This window comes from Silurus meridionalis, chromosome 4 (genome assembly GCF_014805685.1).
Source record: "Silurus meridionalis isolate SWU-2019-XX chromosome 4, ASM1480568v1, whole genome shotgun sequence".
Lineage (NCBI taxonomy): Eukaryota > Metazoa > Chordata > Actinopteri > Siluriformes > Siluridae > Silurus > Silurus meridionalis.
The window spans coordinates 1,422,230-1,434,371 of NC_060887.1; the positions used below are offsets into that span (position 1 = coordinate 1,422,230).

A 12,142-nucleotide genomic window follows, 5' to 3' on the forward strand; every position below is an offset into this window, starting at 1 on the left:
TTTTATTATTAATTGGGTGTGTTTGTGTGTTAGGATAAGCCAGAGCTCGCTTTCCAGCAGTCTGACTTTGACCTTGAGCCAGTCTCAACCACAGTCGAGAATTCCAGTGTGTCTCCTGTGATTGTGGAGCATCTGGCTTCAGCAGAAACACCAGCAGATGAGATCAAGCGCAGGAAGCCGAGTGCCGAAGCGAACCCGAGCCCGGCTCTGAGGATGAAAGCAACGATGGGGTCCTTTCACCTGTCGAAGAGCCCAACAACACCACCATGCACAGTGAGACCTACTTCTTCTGACTCGCACACTTCATCATGTTTTTCACTACTTTTCATGTCTGCTTTTGCTCGTTCCTTCCTCAGAGCCAGAGATGGAGAATAAGAGGATACAATATAGTAGAGACTTTCTTTTGAGCATCCAGTTCATGCCTGAATGTATGCAGAAGCCAGAGGGGCTTCCATCCATACCTGATGTGGTGCTACACAAGGTAAGCCCCCTGACATGTGGGCTTTATTTCAACTTTAAAACCAAATAAGGAATATTGTTTCACAGATCATTGCTTCACTCTCTGCTTTTACAGTGTAACCAAAATAAGTGGCCTCCGGACCCACAGGGTCTCAGCTCCCAGCTCAAATATTCCAGCAGGAACTGGAAGCAGCTGTTTCAGTAAGCATCGTTTCTCTCAAGAGGGCTTTCTCTTCATTTTCCCCACAGAATAAAATCAAAATCTACTGAATTTGCAAATGAAGCTCTTGAACCCGTCCTTCTGTAAAATTTCTATGGTATCTTCATGTGTAATATTTGTATTTTTTAATTGCACAGATTTTTTGTTTTTATGATGATTGACTTTTCCAGGCCAGTAATCGTGAGAGGCTTCAGGACGAGCTGGAGGAGGCGAAAAAACAAAGCTCGCAGAAAAACCAGGGGTAACGTCAAGTTCATCGGGGAGCTGTTTAAGTTGCGGATGTTGACCGAGTCCATCATTCATAACTGCGTGGTAAAACTGCTGAAACAAAATGAAGAGGAAAGTCTCGAGTGCCTCTCTATTCTCCTCACCACCGCCGGCTAAGAGATGGACTTTAAGAAGGCCAAGGTAAACAACCAAAGACGCCATTGTAGAGCATTTTCATTGTTCGGGATTGTTCTAATTACCATCCTGCAAAGTTGTACACTATTATACCTTTAATGTAGCATATTGAATATTCATTCCAATAAGATTTAAATAAGATTTATTTGGGACCGAATTTCGGGGGACGACGGCTGAACTGGAAGAACGGCTGCGATGGAGAAACTAGCGCTAGAGCCACATCCGGAGCATCAGGTGAGTCTGTAGTGAATGTAGTCTGTGTCCTTTTTCAGCTCTCTCCTGTGTTCATGTTGTGAAAAGCAGGTTGTGATTGTAGGTGTTGTTCTTGAAACTTAATTCAGTTTAATGCATGAGCATTTTTAGTCATGACACATCATGTCTCTTGTGTTTCAGTAAAACTGGACGCAGTGCCAGACTCGACTACAAACAAGCCTGCGCTATCAGAGGAGGAAATGGAGAAACGCTCTAAATCCATTATTGAGAAGTTTCTACACATAAATGATTACAGAGTAATGATCTCATGCAGTGACCTGGACCACGCTGGAGCGAAACCAGATCACACGTGACCATCTGTTCCATCAGCTGCTGCAGGCTGGGATCCTCTCCACATCTCAGTTTTTTAAAGGGTGAGTAGCATTCCTGCACCACACAGCTCCGTCTCCCACTGGTGCCAGAGACACTACTGTCTGCGTCATGAGATGTCCACAGCTTGATGACATATTTACACCCAATGGGGTTATTGTTAGCATTATTATGAATACGCTTGCGTTTACATTTGGTCATTTTAGAGAATTTTATAAGAGAATCAGAATCCTTTAATAAGACTTTTGTCTGTGTTTTCTTTTTGCTCTCTTTCCCCCCATTTTCTTACCTATCCTTGTTTACACAGGTTCTCAGAAACCCTCGAGATAGCAGATGATATGGCGATTGACATTCCTTATGTATGGCAGTACATAGCGGAGCTCGTTAATCCTGTGCTTCGGGAAGGAGGAATCTCTTTGAGATAATTATTAATGTATTTACAGTTACATTTGAGACTTTACATATACATTTTTTGCTGGAAAGGAAGTTGGTGTTTGTTTTAATTGTTGATTTCTTGTGAATTCCAGTGAATTTAGCAAACCACTACTTCCTGTGGCAAGAGCCGGCATATTATTTGCAGAAATATTGCAGCTTCTCTGCAAACAAATGGTGACAAAAGGTTCTTTTTGTTCAAGTCATTGCTGTGTTTTCTTCACTTTAGAGCCAAAAGGAAGTGGAGGCCTTATGGAGGACTCTAAACTGAGCTGGGCTGATTTTCTTCCTGAAACCGTGGATGGGAACAACTTCATTACTGAGCAGGTGAGCTGTTGGCTGCACACTAGATTTAGACTCCACTAGAAGATCTGGACCAAACAGGATCCAGTGGGCAGTAGATTTTCTACTACTTGAGTAATAATAATAGAAGAGCTGAGTAAAAGTGACAGCATAGTTATTTTATGAAATCATGTCTGATCTAATCGCTTAGCTCGGCATATTTTTGGCTGGTTGTTACAGAGGGCTTTTAAAATGAGCAATAATCAATATGGGTTAAAAATCATACTGTGATCAATTTCATTTGTTAGAATAAGAACATTGTCCGTGAACTCAAATGGCAGCTCGTCTGATCAGAAAAGAGAAAAGTGTTTGTGTTTGTGGTGTAAAAGCAGTGTGTTGGTTGGGTAGACTTGATGCAGTTTTATTTCTAAACCAGCACAAATGCTGCCTTTAAGAAGAACATCTTCAGAGGGTTTTCTCGTCCTGGTATCATAAGTGTAGATAAACATAGGTTGTGTTTAATTGACAGCCCTGATGAAGTCTGATGACCTGAAGAGGGTGGAGCTGAGACTTCAGACAGCAGACGGACTTCTGAGGAGGAACATCAGCACCACACGAGAGGTTAGAGGTCACCCAACCTGTAATTAATCCTGGAGGAATTAAGTGTGATTAGAGATAGCGATTTAAATGTGTGTGTGTGTGTGTGTGTGTGTGTGTGTGTGTGTGTGTGTGTGTGTGTGTGTACTGAAAATGTATTTAATTTGTTTGTTGTGTGAATTGCCAATTTATTATTATTTATTTTCATATTGTATTTATGTATGTGTGTCTGCCTTTGAGCACAGGTGAGAACTCGTTCGATGTCCAGCTGCGAGAGCAAAAGCGGCGCTGGAAACATCCCGGCGGACGCTCACTCATCACATGTAAATTCCCGGGTTGAACCTAACGCTCCCAGCACCTCAACTCCGCGTGTTTCTCTGCCCAGGTCCAGCGCACCTACAACGCGGCCTGCCCAGGTATCGTTCACAAGGCATCTGAAAATGTCAAAACCTGTGCTTGACTCTTTCAGAGAGATATCAAATGTTCCAGGTCTTCCTTTCTGCTGGGTCAGTCAGTCCTCCAGCATTGCAAATAAAAGATGGCTCAGCATTTTACTTGCAGCTTTACAGTGAGCAAGTTACAGTGAGAAGGTTAAGATTCCAGTAGATGTTCAGTACAATGGCCTTGCTTACAGGAAGGGCCAGTTTTTTGTCATGAAGTATGATGAGTCAGTGGAGTTTGGTGAACTTCTGCTGATTTTTGTTAAGGATGATTCAGCTCTTCATTTTCTCATGAGAGTTTATGATGCTGAATTTATTTCTTACTACCACATGTACTCAGTAAAAAAAGACAGAGTGCAGACTCATCAGTGAACTGATTGACTTGTGGCCATTGTCATCTTATGTGAAAATGGTTACCAGATTATTCCACTGAAGCACAGCATCTTGTCAGACTGAATGCCTTCATTTCATTGGACCAGAAACCAAACTCTTTGTGTGTGTGTCTTCACAGATATGGCTGAATCACAGCTGCTAAAGAACATAGGGGATGTGATAGCAGGAGTGCTTCCGGACCTTCCTGATCAACTTGATAAGTCCGTTGAAGATACTTTAAAAACACTTGGTGCGGCAAGCACAGATGATTTAAAGAACATCACAGAAAACGATTTGCTGCCAGTGTTAAAGCCCATACAAGCACGAAGACTGGTTGCTGCCTGGACCCAAAATAGTGAGTATAGAACAATGTCACCACACCACCCAATGGCACACTTGTTAACATGGTGTTAAGGTTAGAATATTAATTTTTATGAGTCTAATGATGATGTGATCATCATTATTTCCTGAATAAATAAATGTTGTTATTATGCAATAGGGGGCTGTTTCAAAAATTTCAGCTCAGAAGCTCAGCCAGTAAGATGATTCATCCTATGATGGATGTAACTATTGAAGATGGATCCTGCCTTAATTGGTAATAAAAAAAGAACTAAATACATGGCTTGATTAATTATTGTGCCAAATACAGCATCCAAAAAAGAAACTTTACCAACTTATTTTATTATACATTGACACAGATCAATATTTATCATTTTCAGTTTTAATTTAAAATTAGCACTATTATAAAATTTTTCCTTTTATTTCCAATCTTATTGTTTAATAATTACTTTCCTTTTTATGTAATATTTTTATTTGGCACATTAATTACTTTATCAAGCCATTTTTTATTTGTTTACTACCAATATTGGCAGCGTCCATCCTCCAATTTGTTTCAAGTATCTGCATTATATATATAACTGACATTGAAGCCCCTGTTATTAAACGTTTGAATTATTATATTTTATTATTATTCCCAGGTTCCTCCTGCTTCGCTGCTGAGACATTCATGTTGAGCATCGACAAGAAGATTGTCAACAACCACATCACAACCTTCACCTCTGCCATCTGCCTGATATTTGGGAGTTATTACTGCTTTAACATACACTACCCAGTGGAACTACGATCAACACTGGAGTTTCTCCAACGCTAATATTCTGTTTTTATGAACACCTTTTATGGATTTATCAAACGTATCAATTTGATATCCATCTCAGGTTGTTCATTTTCTCAATCTTTCTCTCACTCTATTTTTCCATAAAGGTGTTTCTTTTCCATAAATCCTGAGAGAGGCACCGAGGTTGAATCCAAGAAGAAAAAAGTGTTGAGTCAATCCCAGAGTCCTCACTCTCATCTCAGACATTGCTGACCATGAGTGGATCTAGTGCTCCCCCTCTTGTTGTGGACAATGTGATAAAGGTGTGTTACAGACTCTACAGATGTTTTTGTTGTTGAAACAATTGTTACACTTCTGAATGTCAGTGAAAAGTTTTTAACAATTTGGAGTTTCACTAAACAAGATTTGTTAAAGTTCCTGTTCATTTTTTTTGCTTGTTAGTTCCAGGAGTTTCTTAGATGATAATTTTCCTACAGTAATTGTGCATTCTAATGATGTAAAAAGGGGCTGCATGTACATCACTAGCTAGCATTTTATAAATCAAACACTTCTGTAAAGTTTTCCTTTTTTTTCAGTTACATGATGCAGTTTGAAGATGTAGAGTTTCAGCTTTACTGCACAGTTCTGTGTGTAAAATAAGTCAAAGTCATTTTTTTCCAGGAATTTATTGAATTCAGATTTTATTAAAATAGAAAAATAGTTTATTTTCCTATAACTGCATTTGCATATTTTAAAATAAGGAACATTTAACTTGTTTGAACATTTTTGTAGTTCAAACAGCAGCAATAACACTTAAAGCACTACACTACAGAAACAATATAAAAGAAAGTTTTCTACATTTCTCTAATGCTGTCGAGTAACACAGTTTACAGGCCTAAGAATGTAACACTAGCTTCAAAATCACAACCTTGTTTCTGCCTGGTGTAGAACCAGGGACCTTTCACGTGTGAGGTGAACGTGATGACCACTACACTACAGAAACTACCACAGGGAAAAGCTTCTTGGTCACTGTTTGCACTTTTACATACATTCGCAGTTGCAGTAGAGCAGGAGAATGAACCGGTTTGCTGAGAAGTTCAAAACAACTAACGTTCTTCTAGCATGGATTCATTCGGCGATGTTCGCCCCTGCCAGCGTGGTGTTGGTGGTATAGTGGTGAGCATAGCTGCCTTCCAAGCAGTCGACCCGGGTTCGATTCCCGCCAACGCAAAACCTTTAGTGATTATGTTTAGTAAGTATCTTGTATCTTGCTTCTATTTGCTTCCCTTGAACACTTGGCGTTTGTGTATTAGATGGACCCTCCCGTCATCATAGACACCGGCAAAACATTTCAAAATCACTTAGCTTATTATTATTATTATTATTATTATTATTATTTTTATCCAACTCTTTTTTTATTGATGCATTCAAACAGAAAGACACTCAGGCGAGAAAGACAATGGAACAGTGGTTGATTTAGTCCAACAAGAAATTGGTCTCTCTCTTTCTAGGTTATACATATAATCACAATCATGAATGTGAGCATCAAGAACAGGAGAAAGAAAGAAAAATTAAAAAAATAAAACAAAATAAAAGATTTGCACCTAAGTACATGAACACTCTCTAAGATATATGTTTTCCTTTTTCCTTTCTACATCTACCAAGAAGTCAGGGACAAGGGGAAGAGTTTAAAAAGGCTAAACAAAGAGAACACGATTTTTTTTTCCCTCTTTTTCTTAAATATGATAAGAATGGTTGCCAGGTGGTGTAAAACTTTTCCGTAATACCAAGTAATGTAAATCTGATTTTTTTTATTTGAATAAACTGAGACAGGTCATGTATCTAATGAGAAGAACTGGGTGGGTGAGGATTCTTCCAGTTCAGTAATATAAGTCTCTTTGCTACTATTAAACAAAAGGCGAGCATGTTTGATTGTAAGGATGACAAGGAGGGATTTGTGGGGTTGAGTCAAAATAATGCTATTAGGGGACATGGTTTAATATCTAAAATGAAGTATTTAGAGATTGATTTAAAAATTGATGTCCAGAAAGAGGTCAAGGCTGGGCAAAGACAAAAAGTATGATAAAGAGTAGCCGCAGCCGCCGACACCGATCACAAGTTGGATCCAAACCAGGGTTAATTTTAGATAGTTTGGTCTTTGTCCAATACACTCTATGCAACAATTTAAACTGGATGCGTTCCTTACAAAATCACGAATTTGGAGATATCAGAAAAAATGAGTTTTAGGGAGGTAAAATTTTTCTGACAGGTAGGAAAAAGTGATAAATGTATTCTCCTGAAAAAGATCATTAATGTTTACAATGCCCCTTCTAAACCACAGTGCAAAGGATCCGTAATAAAGCATGCAGAGGCACGTGAGGACGGACGAGTTCAGACAGGAGTCTCTCCGTGGACTATGATGTTTGCCGACAGTATTGTGATTCGTGGTGAGAGTAGGGAGCAGGTTGAGAAGAGTCTGGAGACGTGGAGGTGCATCCTGGAGAGAAGGAGAATGAAAGTCAGTAGACGTGTGTGTGGATGAGAGGGAGAGCAGTGGAGTGGTGAAGGTGTACGAGTTTAAATACCACAGTTTTGAAACCATCTCAGAAATTGTTTGAGGAGGTCATGACACAATCAATTGTCCTTTTAAAGATTGCGAGCTGACAACCAGTGTCCTTTCAACTTTCAGTAGCCATGAATCTAAAGGTTTGAACTTTTTCTGTCTTTCAGGCTTCTGATGTGCTGCTCAAAGAAAATCTGGAGATCTCAAAAGGTCTACCTTTGTTTATGAGGGAAAAGTCTGGAACCTTCCTGAAGTCTTGCCTGGTAAGTGTGTTATCAGTGTGGTATAGTCATATTTTCTCATACCTGAGGTACAGATCCTGTAAAGAGAAAACTCTTCCAGCACAAATGAGGTGTTACACTATATCACCAAAAGTATTGGGACACCCCCTGAACAGGTTTAATTACTTTTATATTTATTATAGTAACAAAAACACACAAAAATGTTGAATGATTTAATATTTTATTATTTTGTACATTTTCTTTGATTTTGAATCATTGGACATGAAGAGGTTCAACATTGGGTTCCTCTCATATTTCTCTGATGCTCTGCACATTGCTTCTCTTTCTCACACTGATTTAGAGAATCCTGAAACTCCATGCTGGTTTTGTTCCAAAGTGACCTCCAGCTGAGCAACTGCAATTTCCTGATTTCGTATTTTTTTGTATGTTTGTCACACGTTAATGTTTTAGATCATCAACCTCATTTAAATATTAGTAACAATATCACAAGTGAACATGCAGTTTTTAAATGGTCTCTTTCTCATGGTGGAGTCATGAACACTGACCTTAACTGAGGCAAGTGAGCCCTGCAGTTCTTTGGATGTTGTTGTGGGGTCTTTGTGATCTCTTGGATGAGTGGTCTCTGTGCTCTTGGGGTAATTTTGGTCAGCCGGCCACTCCTGGGAAGGTTCTCCACTGTTCCATGTTTTTGCCATGTGTGAATAATTTCTCTCACTGTGGTTCACTGGAGTCCCAAAGCTTTAGAAATGGCTTTATAACCTTTTCCAGACTGATAGATCTCAATTACTTTCTTTCTCATTTGTTCCTGAATGTCTTTGGATCTCAGCATGATGTCTAGCTTTTGAGGATCTTTTGGTCGACTTCACTTTGTCAGGCAGGTCCTATTTAAGAGATTTCTTGATTGTGAACAGGTGTGGCAGTAATCAGGCCTGTGTGTGGTGAGAGAAATTGAACTCAGGTGTGATAAACCACAGTTTTAACAGGGGGCAAAGACTTTTTCACACAGGGCCATGTAGTTTTGGATTTTGTTTCCCCTCAATAATAAAAACCTTCATTTAAAATCTGCATGTCGTGTTCACTTGTGTATCTTTTACTAATATTTAAATTAGTTTGATGATCTGAAACATTAAAGTGTGACAAACATGCAAATAAATATACACAGTGGTGTGAAAAAGTGTTTGCCCCCTTCCTGATTTCATACTACTACAAAAGTATGTACTTGATATACAATGCTATTTTTTTCTTTCTTTGTCTTCCAACAGCCATTTAGTTGAATCTTCTGAGGAGAAGTGGGTTCCACACACCAGCCATCAACCAGAAAAGAGGTTCAAGCAGTCTCCAAACTCAGCACCTGTTTCAGCTCTACCAGTAAGAGTGAGAGACAGAAAATCCCAGTCTTCACTGGTTGTATCCCCCAACACACCTGAAGAGAGGTGGAATTAGGATTTTACACCCCAGCCAGTCTGTAGACCATCTGTCATGGCACTTGTTGATGAGAAGATGTTGGGAACGGGCTACAAACTGTTCGTTGAACATCTGAGCATGTGGGAAAATTCAGTCCACAAACCCTCAAACCATCACCAACAAGCTTCTGAAAAAAGCTCCTCGAGGCCTCATCACTGGCTGAGAGAAGAGGATGTGCTGTTTGTAGAATGGAAGGATAAAAGGAAGGTCCAGATGTGCTCCATCATTCACAGAGGCACTGAAGGAAGCATTGTGCTACTTTTATTTTCATTACTTTCTTCTTCTTCTGTTTTTCTAATGTTCAAATACCAGTCTTATGCTTATTGTGTGAATGTTATTATTCCCAGTACATTTGGTTATCAGGCTGCTTTTCCTCAAACAGACGGAGGGAGAAAAGGACTACACACAGTCTCAGAATAATGTTTATAGGAATCTCCTTTTTATTGTATTTTCTTTAAAGTTAAAATATAAACTCATTACACATGTGACTTTTAACCCGTCACTATTCTGGATTGTTTCAGGACCGAATTGATGTATTTATATATAAAAAAATATATTGTTTTATGATGTACACATTTTTTTCTAAGGAACTTCAGCATCTATGGATGATGTAAAGCCCAAAGTGTGTTCTTTTAAAAGAGATGTAAATTGTGTATGTAGCACACTGTTGTCAGGAACTTTTACCATTGAAAGTCAGGAAGGTCATTTTCAGCTGTGAGGCCCAAAAGTGGGGCTGAAACCAAACAGGGTTCAAGAAACCGGGTTTATTTTCATATAAGTAACAGTAATTAGTTCAGTAAACTTAAGTTCATTTAAAGATTAATAAAACTCATCTGAAGCATATAGTTTTACAATAAATACAATAAACAGCATGTGTGTAAAATACTCACATACAGGTTTTATTATAATCCCAAATTAAACTGGAATTTTTTTTTTTTCCAACTTCTGCCTCCTTATAGTTGAGGGGGAAAAGTAGCTTTAAATGCAACACTCGTTTAAAACAAAACCAATATTGAAACATTTATTCCAGCTCATAAATCCTATAAAACATGCAGCATTAAACATGAACTTCCAGCAGATGAACATCTCATAATACTGTCTGGAAGTGAGAAATGTACAGGTTGTTTTTACTCCATACACATGAACTTACTTTGATCAGAAACACAATCATACTCCAAATCAATTAATCAATAAAGTCAATAAAAGAATCCCAAACTGCTGTGTGTCTTGTCCTCGCTATTAATGACGTCATTAGAGCTCCACTACTTCTAATGACCTGCTGTGACAGTGAGCTCTAATACACATCACACTGCCACCTACTGGTCATTTATGATTCTGCAACATTCATAGAGTCACTCCGGTCAACTTCCGGTTCTCAACTCGGATTCACTCGCTTTATACACAGTTTACAGCCGTTTTTATCTTATTTATGACTGTAATATCGCTCTTCTCTCAGGAACAACAGAAAAGCTGTGAAGACATGATATTTTATCCGCTCTTTACCTCTGTAATGTGCGCATGCGCATAGTGTCAGGTTAAGAGAGACCGGGTTACGTCACAGACGGAGGGCGGGCATCTCCTGTGACGTCACAGTAAGGCAACGTCTATAATTGGGAACGCGTCTCTGTTTCTCTCATTTCCAAGGTTTTTGCTTGTGAGTAAAGAGGCATAAACATGGAGCTCTTCAGAAGGTTGAGAGATTTTTCAAACCAGAAGATCAAGAAAACTAAGCAGATTGCTGAAATGAAGGAGAAGCTGGAACACATGGAGAAAGTAGTGAAAGACTTGGATGCATTTTCTCTTCTAATGTTAGAGAAGATAACAGAAGAGAAAGAAGAGAAAGCCATTCTGCTACAGACGGTGCAAAAGCTGGAGGCTACTTTGGCTTCTGAGCGAAAGCAGCAGGAACAGGACATAACTGAGAGAAGCCAGAGCTGGGCGAGAGAACAAAAACAACTGGAGGAACGTGTTGCTCAGCTTGAGTTTATTTTGGATCAGACCACCATGAAGCTCCAGTCTTCCTGAAAATCAATGAGGAACTGGAGAAAACTGTAGAAGGTGAGAGAGAGAGCTGGACAAGAGAACAAACGAAAGTGGAGAAACATGTTGCTCAGCTTGAGGTCACTTTGGAACAGACCACCATGGAGCTCCAGTCTTCCTGAAAATCCATGAGGAACTGGAGAAAACTGTAGAATGTGAGAGAGAGCTGGAGAGAGAACAAAAACGACTGGAGGAACATGTTGCTCAGCTTAAGCTCACTTTGGAACAGACCACCATGGAGCTCCAGGATACTCAGAATCACTGTGAGAAAATAAAAATAGTGCAGAGCAGGAGAGAGATCATTTGATCAGAGAGAAAGAGCGACTGGAGGAACGTGTTGCTCAGTTTGAGCCACGTTGGATTTTAAAGAAAAACAGGAGGATGAAAGAGAGAAAACTAAACTTGACATAGAGGAGAGGAACAACTTACAGCTTCAGACCAACAGGGGGCTCCAGGATACCCAGAATCTCTGTGAGGAAGAAAAGAAGACTTCAGAGAATAAAACAGATCATTATATGAGAGTCCGAGAGCGATGGGAGGAAATTGTTGCTCAGCTGAGACAAGAAAACATTCAAAAGAAAAGGAGAAATAGAAAAAAGAAGGCGACAAGAGAAACAGAGAGTCTGAACATGCCTTTTCCTCTTTCTGTTTCTCTTATGGCTATTTATGATAGTTTTACACTTATAGTCAATAGTATAAAGCTGAGTGTAAAGCTATTGTATCTTGTAGATCGTCTCGTCTTTTGATCATTTTTTATTTCTGTCTTGTCAAATCTTTTTTTATCTTTTTTTAAATCTTGATTTTAATCTTTTACTACAAAGAGTCACAATAAACACTAATAACAACCATTATTTTGTCTTCCTTACAAACGCGTATGACCTCCTCATGGATTCTTCCACTTAGTTTATATCGCTCTTGTGGGGCAGGGGCTGTGGCTCGGGGTCATAATGCTGA

The 12,142-nt window shown here is 39.2% G+C and overlaps 1 protein-coding gene and 1 non-coding gene across 3 annotated transcripts in view; both read right to left on the reverse strand.

Moving 5' to 3' along the window:
* LOC124384638 (eukaryotic translation initiation factor 4 gamma 3-like) overlaps window positions 1–12,142 on the reverse strand; it is a 1,295,064-nt gene that overhangs the window by 1,059,306 nt on the left and 223,616 nt on the right. The gene's annotated exons all lie outside the window — the stretch shown is intronic.
* On the reverse strand, window positions 5,810–5,882 carry trnav-cac. Its single transcript has one exon. It is a non-coding gene; the product is annotated as a tRNA-Val (tRNA).